At 40.8% G+C, this 15,174-nt stretch overlaps 1 protein-coding gene and 1 pseudogene across 3 annotated transcripts in view; both read right to left on the reverse strand.

The window, feature by feature from the left end:
* The window catches only part of CNTN5 (contactin 5), a 948,473-nt gene that overhangs the window by 679,099 nt on the left and 254,200 nt on the right, over positions 1–15,174 (reverse strand). The gene's annotated exons all lie outside the window — the stretch shown is intronic.
* Positions 12,162–12,278, reverse strand: LOC138794292 (U2 spliceosomal RNA; annotated as a pseudogene).

A 15,174-nucleotide genomic window follows, 5' to 3' on the forward strand; every position in this document is an offset into this window, starting at 1 on the left:
GCTGGCTCCACTCCCACAAGGACCTTAGAACTATGACATGCCTGGTCTCCCTGATGGGAACAGATGTATCCTCACATTTATTAAGAGGGTATTCCTATCTCAGTTTGTATGTTCTACATATAGGATAATAAGCTGTGGGACCAGCCATCGTGATCTTCACCAATCCTTCACTGTTCATACTAGAGATGAGCGAACCGAACCGTAACAAACCAGATTCGTTACAAACTTCGCAAAAAGTTCGTAAGGAATATTCGTACGCATATCTTCTGATATTCGAATATTCGATCCCATTAAAGTCTATGGGAACAAGTATTCGATTATAGAAAAACATCTATTCGACCACATGGAGGTCACCAAGTCCACAATGACACCTCAGGAAATGATGCCAACACCACTGGAATGCAACTAGGACAGCAGGGGAAGCATCTAGCACCCCAAAATCGCAGGTAATAAAGTCACAAGTCGATGTTATACAGGTGAATTACCTGGTTATTAAAGGGTGTATGAATATTTTATAGGTACAGCTGGTCGGCTGTATTATGTAGCACGTAGCACTTGGTAAACAGAGTGCCTTATTGTAGCACAGCAGCCTGCTTGTACCACCCGGTGTATTTATATATGACGTAGCAGCATGTAGCACTGGATGAACACACATACTGTACTAATCTTTTTTTTTAGATCGAGACGTCTAGCACGTATCAGCAGCTCAAAGCACTTGGTCAGCACATTTGCTACTACATATTTGAATGTAAACACCCAGTAGCCTTGTTTGCTGTCACTGAATGGAAACACCCAGTAACCTTGTTTGCTGTCAAAGAATGGGAACAGCCAGTACTCTTGTTTACTGTCAATAAATGGAAACACCCAGCGACCTTGTAGGCTGTCACTGAGCGAAAACACCCAGTAACCTTGTTTGCTGTCACTGATTGAAAACACCCAGTAGCCTTGTTTGCTGTCACTTAATGGAAACACCCAGTAACCTTGTTTGTTGTCAATGAATGGAAACACCCAGTAACCTAGTTTGCTGTTACTGAATGCAAACACCCAGTAACCTAGTTTGCTGTTACTGAATGCAAATACCCAGTAACTTAGTTTTCTGTCACTGAATGCAAACACCCAGTAACTTAGTTTGCTGTCACTGAATGCAAACACCCAGTAACCTAGTTTGCTGTCACTGAATGCAAACACCCAGTAACCTAGTTTGCTGTCACTGAATGCAAACACTCAGTAACCTAGTTTGCTGTCACTGAATGCAAACACCCAGTAACCTTGTTTGCTGTCAATGAATGGAAAAACCCAGTTCTCTTTTTTGCTGTCACTGAATGCAAACACCCACTAACCTAGTTTGCTGTCACTGAATGCAAACACCCACTAACCTAGTTTGCTGTCACTGTCACTCGCTCATCACTCGGTGTGAGCTTAGCCGAAATGTCCCTCTTTGACCATGCAGAAAGTTGTGAGGTATGCAGTCATATTACTCACCGCGACGTATCTCTCTTCGAAGCTCGCTCAGGATATCAGGGCTTTTTCATTTTAAATCCGACCATTTTCGCTGGATTTGCCCTCTGGTCTTCTGGACATTTCGCTGTCTCCGAAGGGCACGCAGAACTTTCTGTATAATTTCTAACTTATGTTGGTTAGGGTTTTTCACACATCCCTGTCTTAAATCATAGTCCCTGTCATCAAAGAACTGGACCATGATCTTTAATTCGGGCCTGGTGAATGGAGCAGCTCTCTCTGCCATGTTTCCTGTCTTCTGCTGTGCACACTGCAATGGTGGCATGAATGTCATGTATGCGTCGCACGAACTTCGTACGCATCGCTAGACGTACACATATCGTATGTATATACGCACGCGTAACTAACTGTTAATAGCTGGTTTATACTGCGATCTTGTGCTGTCAGATGCTTCCTCTGCTTTCCTAGTTGCATTCCAGTGGTGTTGGCATCATCTCCTGTGGTGTCATTGTGGACTTGGTGACCTCCAATACATGTTTTTCAATAATCGAATACTTGTTCCCATAGACTTTAATGGGATCGAATATTCGAATATCAGGAGATATGCGTACGCTTATCGAATATTCGAATATTTCACTTAGCAAGGTTCGTTTTAGGTTCGGTTCGTACGAATCCGAACTTCACGAAAGTTCGCCGAATCTAACCGAACCGAACTTTTTAAAAGTTCGCTCATCCCTAGTTCATACCCATATTGAATGAGGCGCTCATGGTGACCTGTGCTTAATTTATTCTCTACCTAATAGCTGCAAAGTAAACTCTCAGAAACATATGATGGCCCCATAGTAAATGAATGGAGTGCAGGCTGAGTTTGTTCAGGCAGATATGATGGAACATCAATTCATTGCATTCTTGGGATTGGTGGACCCCAAAGGATCAGCTGGTTAGCCCCTGTCCTTTGGTTAGAAAATAACAAGCTCAGATAGATATACCCCATACTATTTTACCAGCCCTCAGTAGGTTGAAACTCACATTATAACCATTAGTTTGCCATACACAGATACATATAGCATAAATAACTCATCAAAGCTGCACATTGTCATCGTGTGGCACTTATCTGAGGATATGGCTAACTAAGTAGCAAAGTATGGAGGGACACCATTGTAGGCTGTCTTACTGTACTTTCCTATACAGACAAAATAATAATAATAAAAAATAATCAATAATATATTAATACATAATTAAAGTGACACTGTCACCTCCTTTTTGCATTTCTACACAGGTGTAAAGGGTAAATTTAGCGCTTTTCATACCTTATTTTATATCATACGTCATGGTGCTCGTTCAAGTAAAAAGTCATCTTTTATCAACTGCAGATTGTGTTAAGTGGGCGGGGCCTCGCGGAACTAGCGCCACTTAGCCCCGCCCACAATGCCACAGTTGGTCCCGCCCCCTCACCGGCCATTGGCACAGGCTGGCAGAAAGGTCTATATTTATATATTTCCCCCTTATATTTCTCTTTCAGACATTTATGAGTCACTAGAGTCGGTTCTTCTCCCCATCTTACTCTCCTCCCAATTTTACTCTCTTTTATTTTAACATATTAGTCTTCATTGTCCGTTGTTCAAGTGTATATGTGTCCATCCTTACCTTTCCCTTTAACTCATCATATCAATAATACTAGCTGTACAAAAAAAAAGTCAATGTATTTTTTTAAACTGTCTCTTCAGGTTTATGCAATATGAGGCTATGTTCAGACTTTGTAAGAGACTGGCTGTTCCGTGCCTTGGCCAGGTCACAGAACGGGCTGTCTCAGAAAAGATCATCCCAGCCAGTACTACAGTACCGTCCGGATGATCTTTAGCGCCGCTGAATTCGGATGCGGGCGCATCTCTGCGTGCCCACATCCGAATTCCCTGCTGCATACAATGGAGCGTGCGGCGGAAGCCGCGCACTCCATTGTGTGAACTGACAGGGTTTTCTGCTTCTGCTATTTACTGAATAGTGGCCGCAGAAAACTGAAATGTCAGTTTCTCGTGGCGCTGCTAGGGATCCTGGCCAGAGCCAATACTATGTCTATACACTCCGGCCGGGAATCCCTCAGCTTTCAGCACAACGTAAGTTCCGTACTAATCACGACCGTTGCAACAACGGCCATGATTACTTGGGAACTTACGTTGCGTGAACATAGCCTGAATCTGTATGTGGTTACCCAGTGGTTGTAATGTGAATTGCATTCTGTCCAAAGTTTTACAAGCTTGTTCCAATATTATATTGAATTTGTATTGTCCTTAACCTGATTTTTGGAAAGCTAAGGATGGACACATCTACACTATACAAAGACAAATGCCTTGACTAAACCTCGCCATCGATTTGTAATAGGAAATAACCATTTGTCCTTCTCCCACAAGTTGAGAAACAGATAATACACTGTAATAAATGGCTACAAGTGTCCGACATGTCCAAAGCACCGTGTTCTTCATTGTAGTCCGATTCCTGCTTATATCTCAGTAAAGTGTACAAAGCTGCATGAAATGATTGTTAGGACTTGTTTCCTTCTATCTGAGGCTTTTCTAATGAAGAACGAATCCCTGCATTAGTGCCGGACACTCTCGCTTCCCTACATGTGGATTATGGATTTACTATGAGCGCTCTAACAAGTGGAGAGTGTTCAAAAGCAAAACCTCTGAGAAATCCAGCTGTGTACAAGATTTCTTACTTCAATATCCAGTATTATAAACTCAATGGCTGGACAATGAGAAGGTGAAAGGCTCACTCTGGTTCATTTACAAGCAGGGACATAAATAGGATAAATAGGAAGGAGGCAGGCATGTTCCATGTGTACCCCATGGCGGTATAGCTTTGAGCAATAGTAAATTGAGTCTTACAAAGAGGTACTGTCTATCTGACTTATTCAACCTGGTACAGGGGCCATTGTTTTTTAGCCGTATGAAAGCAACATAGAAGAGTGGTTACAGGTTCAATAGGGTATCCCTTACTTTGATAGTCACATTCATTTCCACCACAACAGTGCAAATAGTCATAACAATGCCAGCCACAGTGCCCCGATAACAGTAACGGTCGCAGGGACCTACTAAACAAGACATGCCGGATAACTGTCCATAGAATGCCAACCCCATAGTCCCACTATAAAAGCCTCAAAGCCCCCTATAAAGTACATGTCAAGGAGCCCCAATCTCAGTGGACATTTGTCTTACAGTTTCAGCCAAAGAACCTCTATCACAGCTTTATGATTGCCTCAGATACTGTTATATTCCATCTAAGACACTTGCAATCACTTGGAGGTATCAGTTCCTGTCTTCTTGGAGGTATCAGTTCCAATTTCCTGTCTTCTATACTTTAGTCACTTTTGGACTCTCTCGTATTCACTTCCCATTAGACCTTACAGTAACAACACCTCTTATCCGGTATTCCCCGCTCATGGTAACACAAGGCTAAGCAAATCTTATTTTGAGTTTACCAGAAGAAACTGCTCAAGCCTTATGAGAACTTCCCAACCCTTAAAATGTTTTTGTTTCCAGTAACGGAAACATCCCCAATGCTACCACAACCTCTCGTTATTACGCTTTAATGTTTGGTGCTCGACAACGTTCTCCGAAAACCCTTCAATGCGGAAGATATGATGTTAAGACAAAATAGGTATCAATGCAAATGGACACTAACTCATTTCCCAACGATTGGTATTGATGGTGCGGAGGAGCCGACGGGAGGTTTATGCACTTTCATCAGAAATGAGATGGAGCCTATTTAACCGTTTTAATTGGTGGAAGAGAAATGGATTTGCTTTTATCAAATCAATATTACTTAGACCGAGTATCAATTAAACTGACAGGGATTCTCCTGCCGAATGAAATAGAGGGTTTAATTACATCCCATCCCCTGGTACGACTATATTATGTAAAGGAGCGGATAGGCAGTACATTATACCGGGGATTAGTCGGGGAGGTTGTGCTAAGGTTGGACCACAATATTTCACTATAAATCCACCAGCAGTTGATATAATCCTTCTATACAGCTGGACATAAATTAAATTAAGGTCTCGGATGGCCTAATAGAAAGATACTGGAGAGACGTCTTTATTTCTTTTATTGGAAAGCCACTTTCCTATTGCAGGAAGCGGGGGATGTATTTTAATGCAGATAACCGGTACAAAGCCGTGCGGGAAGAAGTGAAGAGAAATGATGGACCTAACAAGGAATCCACATGAGGGTTATGGCCGTTGGGCCTTGTGTAGATGACGGTATAGAGGCTTTGTGGCAGTATTGAGCTGTAATTCAGCAGTTGTGTTAGTCTAGGAGGACACCACGTGTCTGTACAAAGGTGTTTTTGTATGCAATCCGTGTTCTGGCTTATAGAAACAAATCATGCCATGCTCCATTAGATGCCATATGGATGTTAATTTTCCCCATAGAAATCAAGGGATAAGGAAAAAAAAAATACATCCATGTATATGAATCTGCGTAGAAACCTCCATATGGGAACCATAAAAGAACTGATTTACTTCTCTGAGCTGTTGGCAAGGACTGGTTTCAAGGCAGGAAATGATTTAGAACTTTTACCGAAGTACAAAGAACTATATGGAAGTATAGGAATATATGGTGCACAAAAACAACAACATATGGAAATTTATGCTCATCAATGAAGTAGCATACTTAATTTTCCGGGAGATCTTTGCTGCTGTATACAGAGGGTCAATAGGCACTGACTGCAGATGGGGTGGGAATAGGATGGTAGGGCATGTTATTAGTATTCTTCTAATAGTTTTATTTTTTACATCTTTCTACTTTAGTTTGCCTTGTTTTCTGGATACCACATTTGTTTTTTGTCCCCTGTCGTCTGTCTTGTTTCCATGCTCCTGTAATATAAATACATGTCTGCCCTGTTCTAATGTCCCTGATTACAGCTTGTGATTTTTTTTTTGTGTTCCTAGTGGCAACTTCTGGTCTTATTATGGTGTCCATGCTCCAATCCTACGACCATGTATCTACCCTGATGTCTATGGTCATAGCTACACTTTGGGGTCTGTTCATGGTGTCAGTGCTCCAGTTTTTTCATTGTATATCTCCAATGTTCCTGGTGTTTCCTAGTTGTCCCTTTTGGTCTGTTCATGGTGTTCACTCTCTAGTCTAGAGATAAGCAAACTTTTCAAAAGGTTTGCAGGTTCATCGAACTTTGAGGCAAGTTAAGGTTCACCCCAACTGAACCTTAAATGAACCACACTAAAAAAGAAAACAATTGCAGGCATTTAGTTGTCCTTATGCAGTTCAGCAAGTCTGTGACAGCCCGCTCAGCCAATCACTGACTGACTGTGACAGGACAGCGCCGCAGCCAGTGATTGGTTGAGCAGGCGACAGTGACAACCCGCTTAGCCAGTCACTGACCGTGGTGCTGTTCTGTCTCAGTCCGCGATTGGATGAGCAGGCTGAAGACGGCTGCTGGGGAAACCAGAAGTCAGAATAGGAGGAATTATTTTTTTTTATATTATTTTATTGTGTGGCTGCCATTTTTACAAACTTGTTCCTAATTTTGCAAAAAGTTTGGTTCAATACGAAGTATTTTGTAAGATTCAGTTCGCTCTCTACTCCAGTCCTATGACCATGTATCTACTCTGCTCTAAAATTCCTGGTGTATATGTTTATTGCTGCACTGTCTGGTCTGGTTATGTTGTCCATGCTCCAGTCCTATGATCATGCATTAGCCCTGTTCCAATGTTCCTGGTGTCTATTCCCCCAGTTGCACCTTCTGCTCTTTTCTTAATGTCCATGATCCAATCCTATAAGCATATATCTACCCTGCTCCAATGTTCCTGGTATCTATTCTCCTAGTTTTAGCCTAAGTCTGTTTATACTGTCCACTCCCCAGTCCTATGAACACCACATATCTACTCTGCGCCAATGTTCTTGTTTTTAGTTAATAGTTCTTGGTGTTCCTTAGTTCCTGGTGTCTCTCTTTATAACTTCACCTTTTTGTTTGTTCATATTCTTGGTCCCCCCTGTTCCACATTCTACGACTGGTCAAAACTTGTCCTGTAAATTTGAACAGATCTGTATGTTCGTGTCACACAAAATACCATGTAATAAAGTCAGCTTGTACTGAGTGGATCTGTACTGGCAATCTAGGTGGCCTCTTGTGGTTTGGATGGTGTCCTAGTAGTGGCTTTATTCCTTTAGACTTGTGACGCACATAAAATGCTCTCATTGAGCCAGTTGCCCATTTGCAATGTGAACCTAGTCAAGTTCCATCTAGGGATGGTCCGAACCGAGTTCGGTTCGGGTTCGTACGAACCCGAACTCATGGAAATGATTCCCCCTGTCTGCCCTCTTCGTGGAGAGGGTGGATACAGCGGGAGGACCGCCTGGAAAACTGGGATACAGCCATAGCCATAGGCTGTATCCCAGTTTTCCAGGCGGTCCTCCCACTGTATCCACCCGCTGCACGGAGCGGGCAGACAGCGGGAATTTGATGCCGAGCGTTCGGGTTCATACGAACCCAAACCTCGGCAGTTTCAGACCATCCCTAGTTCCATCACATAAAAGCCTTCCCAACAATCATGCTATCAGTGGGACCAAAACAAGTAGAATTATTGCCTCTTCCTTCCATTGTGTACATTGTACATATTAGATTTAATTTACCATGCACTATGCTTTTATGACTACTGAGTTCTAATCTATGGCAACATAATGCCGATCTACATTTACTATTTTGGCACGTTTGGGCCATTATCATGTGTTTTGCTGTTTTAGCGTGTTTCTTTATACCACCTTTCTCGAGGTGTAATATGTGCCATAATTGTGTCGCACATTGCAGTAAATTAGTCATGTTTTACAGGTTTGTCTACGCCATGGCCCATTTTCTAAATAACAACAATGAGTAAAAGTCTGTAAAATCTGGCGCAGAATGTTAGCATGAACCAAAATATGTCACACAAGGGGACAAAACATTGGCACAATGCCCTAAGTAAATCTGGGTCATTGTAAATAGTAATGAAGAAGACAAGAATGGTAAAATCTCATTTTGAGTTTAGAGATAAGTTAAAGGGAAACTAACAACAGATTAGAAGACTTGGTGCACTGGGGACAGGACTACAGCCTTCAGTACACTGATCGGTTCTTCTGGCCCACCCCTATGAATATTTATCCAGAGCCCGGCAGTAATGAGTGTCAGATCAATGTCATTGCAAAGCTGCACCTTGTCCCTGAAGAGTAGGGCCCCAGGGCAAGTTGGTGCACTGGGGGAGGTAGTCCTATTCCCAGTACACCAAACTGTCTTATTTGCATATTTAATAAAATTTATCCAAAACGGCATTGAGGATGAAGGGGAGAAAAGGACCTTTAAACTAAGAGTCCCTGGTCCTATGGAAACATAATAGGTTAAGAGTCTACTAGCCTGCTGTTAGTTTCCCTTTAAGAAAGGACTCTATACCTCCAACGGTAAGATATATATTAATTAAAAAAATATAACATATACCGTAAACCATATATTTAATAAATTTTAAAAATGCAGATGTGTCCATCCTCACCTTTCCTTAAAGTGTCACTGTCGTGAATTTTTTTTTTGCAGAAATCAATAGTCCAGGCGATTTTAAGAAACTTTGTAATTGGGTTTATTATCCGAAAAATGCATTTTTATCATGAAAAAGCAGTTTGAAGCTCTCCCCCCTGTCTTCATTGTTCTCCTATGGAGAGAGCTAAAGAAAAGACCAAAACAGGACAACAAAGAGTTAATCTACAAATCCCTCACCTGATATCTTTTGGGACCATCACCAGTGACCTGTCTGAGCTCGGATTACAGTTGTCACCCAGCTCTGTGCCTGTAATCCTCTGTTATCTGCTTTCTGCTGCCGGCTAACTCCCTCCTTCCTCCTCCCCCCTCCCCTCTCCCTAGAACAGACAGGGGACGTCTCCTGCAACAAGTCACAATTTTCTGATTTTTCAGAGTGGATGAAAAAGAGGAAGGAGGGGGGGACCTGGGAAAAGGCTTTTTACATGCAGATAATGGCAGATTTGGCTAATAAACCCAATTACAAAGTTTCTTAAAATCGCCTGGGCTATTGATTTCTGAAAAAAAAAAATAAATACGACAGTGACTCTTTAAATTTAGTTAAGAATAGTGTTGAGCCACCACTAAAATGGGCACCTTAAAGGATGTGTTAACAAAATGTACAAAAATTAGAATGAAATAAATTCAGTAGGTTACTACAAGACACAACAGAACTTCGGCATTATGTTGCCAATTGACGGCATACCACCAAAGTTCTTATGTGTTTTGCAGTAAAATATTGCATTTTCACATTCTAATTTATTTTTTATATTTTTTTTACCCACCGCTTTACGGAAGGAAATATAATGAATGAAAAAACACAATGCAAAACATACTGTCAAAGTTCAAGGCTAAGTTTACACATATTATTTCCGACAGTCTTTTTTCAACCAAAACCAGGAGTGGGCTGAAAACACTGAAGCTTTGCATGCTCACTCAACACTAGTTAAATCTCCATTGTTACATGAAAAAAAAAAAAACAGGCTGGGACTCATCTCATATACAAGTACATACACCTTCCGCCAGAGTATCAATACATCACGTTTTTTCCTTATCAAGTTATTATATAGTCACATGTGTTGAGTTAGGATGCATTCACACTATGGAGTTCTCGCAGATAACATCCACTTGGGCAGAATCCCCATCCGTCCAAAGAATTGACATGCCCGAGCATAGAATGGATTATTGTTCAAAAAATCGTTGAATCGTTGGGATTTGAATGACAATCGTTCAGTGTAACCGCAGACAACTATTAGATGACCAACAAGAAATCGTTGGTCGTTTAATATGATTTGGACCTATTTTTATCGTTGATCGTTCGCAAATGGTTGGCATGTATTAAGACGTTGTTCGGTCGTTCTCAGTAGCTGCGAATGCAGTGGCGACGACATTACGAACGCAATAACGATCATAAGTAAGATCATCGTTCCGTGTAATTGGGTAAACAATTTCAGGTTGTTTGCCATAGCGGTCGTTTGAGTTCGTTTATCAATGGTCGTCAAAAAAAACGCTTTGTGTAATAGTACCCTAAGACACAAGCGGAGTGTCAAGCGGGAGTGTGTGGAGGCGAGCGGCCATAGTGCGGGGGCCAGGGGCTGTAGTGTGAATGCACAGTTATTATGAAAGTTATGGAATGACAGAATAAAACATCAATTTGACACAAAGAATATTATATATCTAAAAAAATGTATAATAATAATAATAATAATTATTTAAAAAAAAAAAAATAAAAAAAAAAAAAAAAAATATATATATATATATATATATATATATATATATATATATATATATAATGAAATTAACCAAATTTAATCAATGACTACAATACAATATATAAACAATGGTGTGAAATTCAATTCTTTTGGCATCAAAGATTACTTACAACTCTAGGCACTGGTGGTCTTCGTCTTTTATGATTTACTCAGTTATTTAGTTGCTTTTTTCCTTTTCATTTTATGTCTTTCTCAAGCTGCCTTCCAGTCTTTGACTTATGTATTCACTTAGGTATTAGTTTGTTTTTAGACCTCTGGCATAATCCATCGAGACACTTTGTCTAAGTTCTTCACCTGTGTTCTATTTGTTATAAAAACAACCGCCACGTATTTGCTCTCAGAGAAGCAGAGCTGAATTATATTTTGACAGATTTCATTACACCGTATTGTTGACACGCTGTAAAAGCGCCACTTAAAATCTATACAGGATTCCGGCTCCTTAAATATTTTCTGCGCTGAACTTTTGAATAAGCCTGAAATGATCCAAATTATAGATCTTTCACTACTTCTGCTTTATGAAAGAGGCAGCTTCTCAGTGTCTCCTCGGAATTTACACACTAGAATGAATGCGTATAGCGCATTTTTTATCCTCTAAAAAAAAAATTATTTATAACTTAATCTCGGTAAAATCGGAAAATGACTGACCATTTTCGCCTCCGCATGGGGTTAATTCAGTTTAGTATAGTGACTCAATGGCATAGAAACATTTTCTCAATAGCATTTTCGCAACTGAATTAGAAGTCTTATGGAGAGCTGAACTGCAAATCCGATTAGAAATTGACTTTTTAGTATATTGTACAATGTCGAGGCCCAGGGCAATGCTGAGAATTACTTAAGTCTATCACCATGGTCGACTCAATGTGGAAGGTGGGCTCTACGTAGGTATAGTCTAGGTTTTTAGAAAAGCAATTCCCTATAAAGTCGTAACTATAAATGCCTTAGAGCAGGGATGGGGAACCTTCGGCCCTCCAGCTGTTGCAAAACTACAATTCCCATCATGCCTGGACAGCCGAAGCTAAAGCTTCGGCTGTCCAGGCATGATGGAAATTGTAGTTTTGCAACAGCTGGAGGGCCAAAGGTTCCCCATCCCTGCCTTAGAGGAACACAAGGTTGAGTTGAGTGTTAGGCAGAGAAGGTGGCACTGCTAAAGAAGTGTGGTGCAAAAATTTATGAATATGGATCCATTAGGTGGCACTAGAGAGCCAACTATTTTTCTTCTAAAGGAGAGATGATTTGAATGTTTTTTTTTCCTTTCCCAAGGAGCATTTCCAGGCCTAAAAGACTCCTTACTCCCGAACCAGTCATCTACTGGAGATGAACAAACCAGAGCGTGCCTTTTGACTACTGGTGGTTGAAGAAGTTGCATGTAGCCCTAGAGAGTCCTGGAAAACATCCATTTAGTATATGGTCCCCAGATAGGGGACACATCAGATATTAAACCGATAAGAACAAATACTACACTTGATCTTAGCCCAAAGGCCGAGAAGCAAAAAATTCCCAAATTATGGCTCAATAATTGGTCACATTGATGCTCCCACCAATTTGGTAGGTCAAATTACTGGCAGCTTTCTTCCTCCTGTGGTAGTTTTTCAGGCAAAAAATTTTGTTGGACAATTTCTCAAAAATGAGCATCAATACCAGATAGGCGGGGGTCTAGGTCTAACACCCAGCACCCCTCACTGATCAGGTGTTTGAAAGAGCAGTGCTGCTTGTATACACAATGAAACAGAGCTGGAAACACACAGCTCCATACAATGTGTAGTGGACAATATCGGTTACTGCAGCTTAGCTGTCATTAAAGTGAATAAGCTGCAGTAACTGATTTTGGCCACTACACATTGTATGGAGCTGTCTGCTTCCAGCTATTTTTCTCTGTGTATGCAGGTAGCACAGCTCAGGCACACAGCTGATCGGTGGGGGTGCTAGCTGTCGGAGCTCTTTGATAATCTTTCTTTCGCATAGGCAACAATAAAGTTTGTCTGGAAAACCCCTTTAATTTGCATATCTGCTAGCTATCATGCACTTCACAGACCTATGGGGATGGGGCCATTCAATATTTTCCTTGAACTTCATGAAATCCACCATTGCTCTATTTGCAGAAAAAAATACTTTTTAATGCACTATGCTACCGCCCGCACCACCCCCATCCTGCGGCCATGATTGACAGCTTTTTCCCAATCTGTCAATCATGTTTAGTGAATAGAGAAGCCTCCATCTTCATAAAAAGCTCTTATCACACACAGTAGCATAAGGCTTTTTCTACATAGTATTCTAATAAAACCAGTGCAGTGTTCCTGACACTATCACATGTCGCCCTGAGGGTAACATGTATATATGACACATTCACTTTATAGCTAATATCAATGCATCATCCTTATAGACAAGGCAGGACAGAGATGGTTAGAAGTAAACCATAAAATATTACAGCCATTGAATTCTATTATTGCCGAGAAGGTGGTGACATCATAACGATAATTAACCATGTTCTGGTGGCCAGTTACATTATCATCATCTGTCTAAAAAATTATGATGTCATTAAATTAAATTATTATAGTGGTGTGATGTAAATGTTGTTATGTCGATTATTATGGAGCCAATGAAAATCATTATGTCATCATCAATGCCGTAACAGTTCATCTTTATCTTCTTCCCTTGTATTTCAGCCTCTACTTCATTAGTATTACTATTATTATTATTATTATTATTATTATTATTATTATTATTATTATTATAGCAAATACTCATGTTAGGGTGATCACTGAAGGAGTATTCCCATTCTACAGCAATAGGGTGGCAAAGATATGCCATCACACTGGGATCTGAGGACTCCAACCTCTGGGAATCCCATGAATTCTTATAATGAGGTTAACTTGGTGGTAATTTGTTGTTTTTCTGCCCCTTCACAAATTTTCCCTACACAGGAGCGCCCGACTGGCCACCCATTGTGGTGACTGTAGCAAAGCTCAATTGAAGTGAATAGAACTGTACAGCCAGGTAGCCACATGTGCCAATGAGAAAACAGTTAAAGGAGCCATGGATCTGAATCGGCACCGTAACCCTCTTATAATCAGGATCCAAGGAGACCCAGAGATTGGACCACCACCAATCATAAAATGATGGCATACTTTAGTAATAAGGCATCATTTTATGAGACAGGACAGTTATAAGAACAGCATGGTGCTAAATGGTGGAAACCATTTTAAGACCTATGGGACTTCCATCTTATTTGCAGTCATTCTCAACATAGAGGTGGACCCAAAGATCATATGAACTACGTTTGGCAAAGTTCAAAATTCCAATAGAATTGGCGATTCCCAAAGAATTGAGTAGTGGTCAAACATGTGAGCAGTAGCTCCATTCATTTGTCCTTCATTCTCATGATTAGTGGGGATCTCAGAGGCTGGACTGACACTGATCAGCCAACTTTTCTCTATGCTTTGGATAGGGATAATGCTAATCTCCAGGGTCTTCATAGAACCATGGAACCACAAGTTGGGGGACATTGTCGTAGACTACCAATGCAAGCCCAACAGGGAAAGAGTAGACTAAAGTGTGTTATTGCCAGTAAACCATAGATACCCATTTGCCCTCCCCAAGGACTTACTAGAAACCCAATGTGATATTCTATAAATATTTGCATCCAAGTCTTTCCTATTGTTTACTCATTATGTATACCTAGAGAAGCCATAAGTCTTGCTGCAGGAGAAGATGCTGGAATAATGCTTGCATTTCACAAAGCAGACACTTTTTCGCCCGGCTTTAATTTACACCCTGTAGGGAATTTATATGTGTGGTGTATTTAGATGTTTATTTTTGCACCACGTAGTTCTAATTGCTATTCATACATTGCCTCCAGTCCAGGCCAACAAACAGAGCCTTACAATATAGAGCGCAAGATTAATTAACACCGAGGTGACAAGTGGGTCAGAAAGCCACCGAAAAACTGCTGACTGCTATTCTTTGGAAACACAATGAAATAAAGTTTTGTGCTTACACGCTGACAAATTCTTGCTCGTAAAAGATACTGTATACCTTATAAGTCTTAGAAATTCCAGGCAGCAAACAGTTTACCTAGAGCGGCCGAGGGGAGAAATATAGGTGATTAAATGCAAGATAAAGTCAATGCGGGACCATTAGTCAACGGGAGTTCTTTAAATTGAAAGTCAGGTTTTTTTTTTCTAAATAGGTTCAAGATTTAATTTCCTTAATATATCTTTATATTGGCTGGAGCACTGTGTTTTCTGATGCTGTTCTCTAACACCTCTGCAAAGGTATAGGTTTTGGGTCTAGAACAGTGCTGTAACTTCAGGGGTCCAGAGGCATTCTTGCTGGTAGAGAGCAAGGTAGTTAGTTGGGCAGCTTTAACGTGACTGCAGAGGAGGCACTT

The sequence above is a fragment of the Dendropsophus ebraccatus genome, chromosome 5, assembly GCF_027789765.1.
Source record: "Dendropsophus ebraccatus isolate aDenEbr1 chromosome 5, aDenEbr1.pat, whole genome shotgun sequence".
In the NCBI taxonomy this organism is placed as follows: domain Eukaryota; kingdom Metazoa; phylum Chordata; class Amphibia; order Anura; family Hylidae; genus Dendropsophus; species Dendropsophus ebraccatus.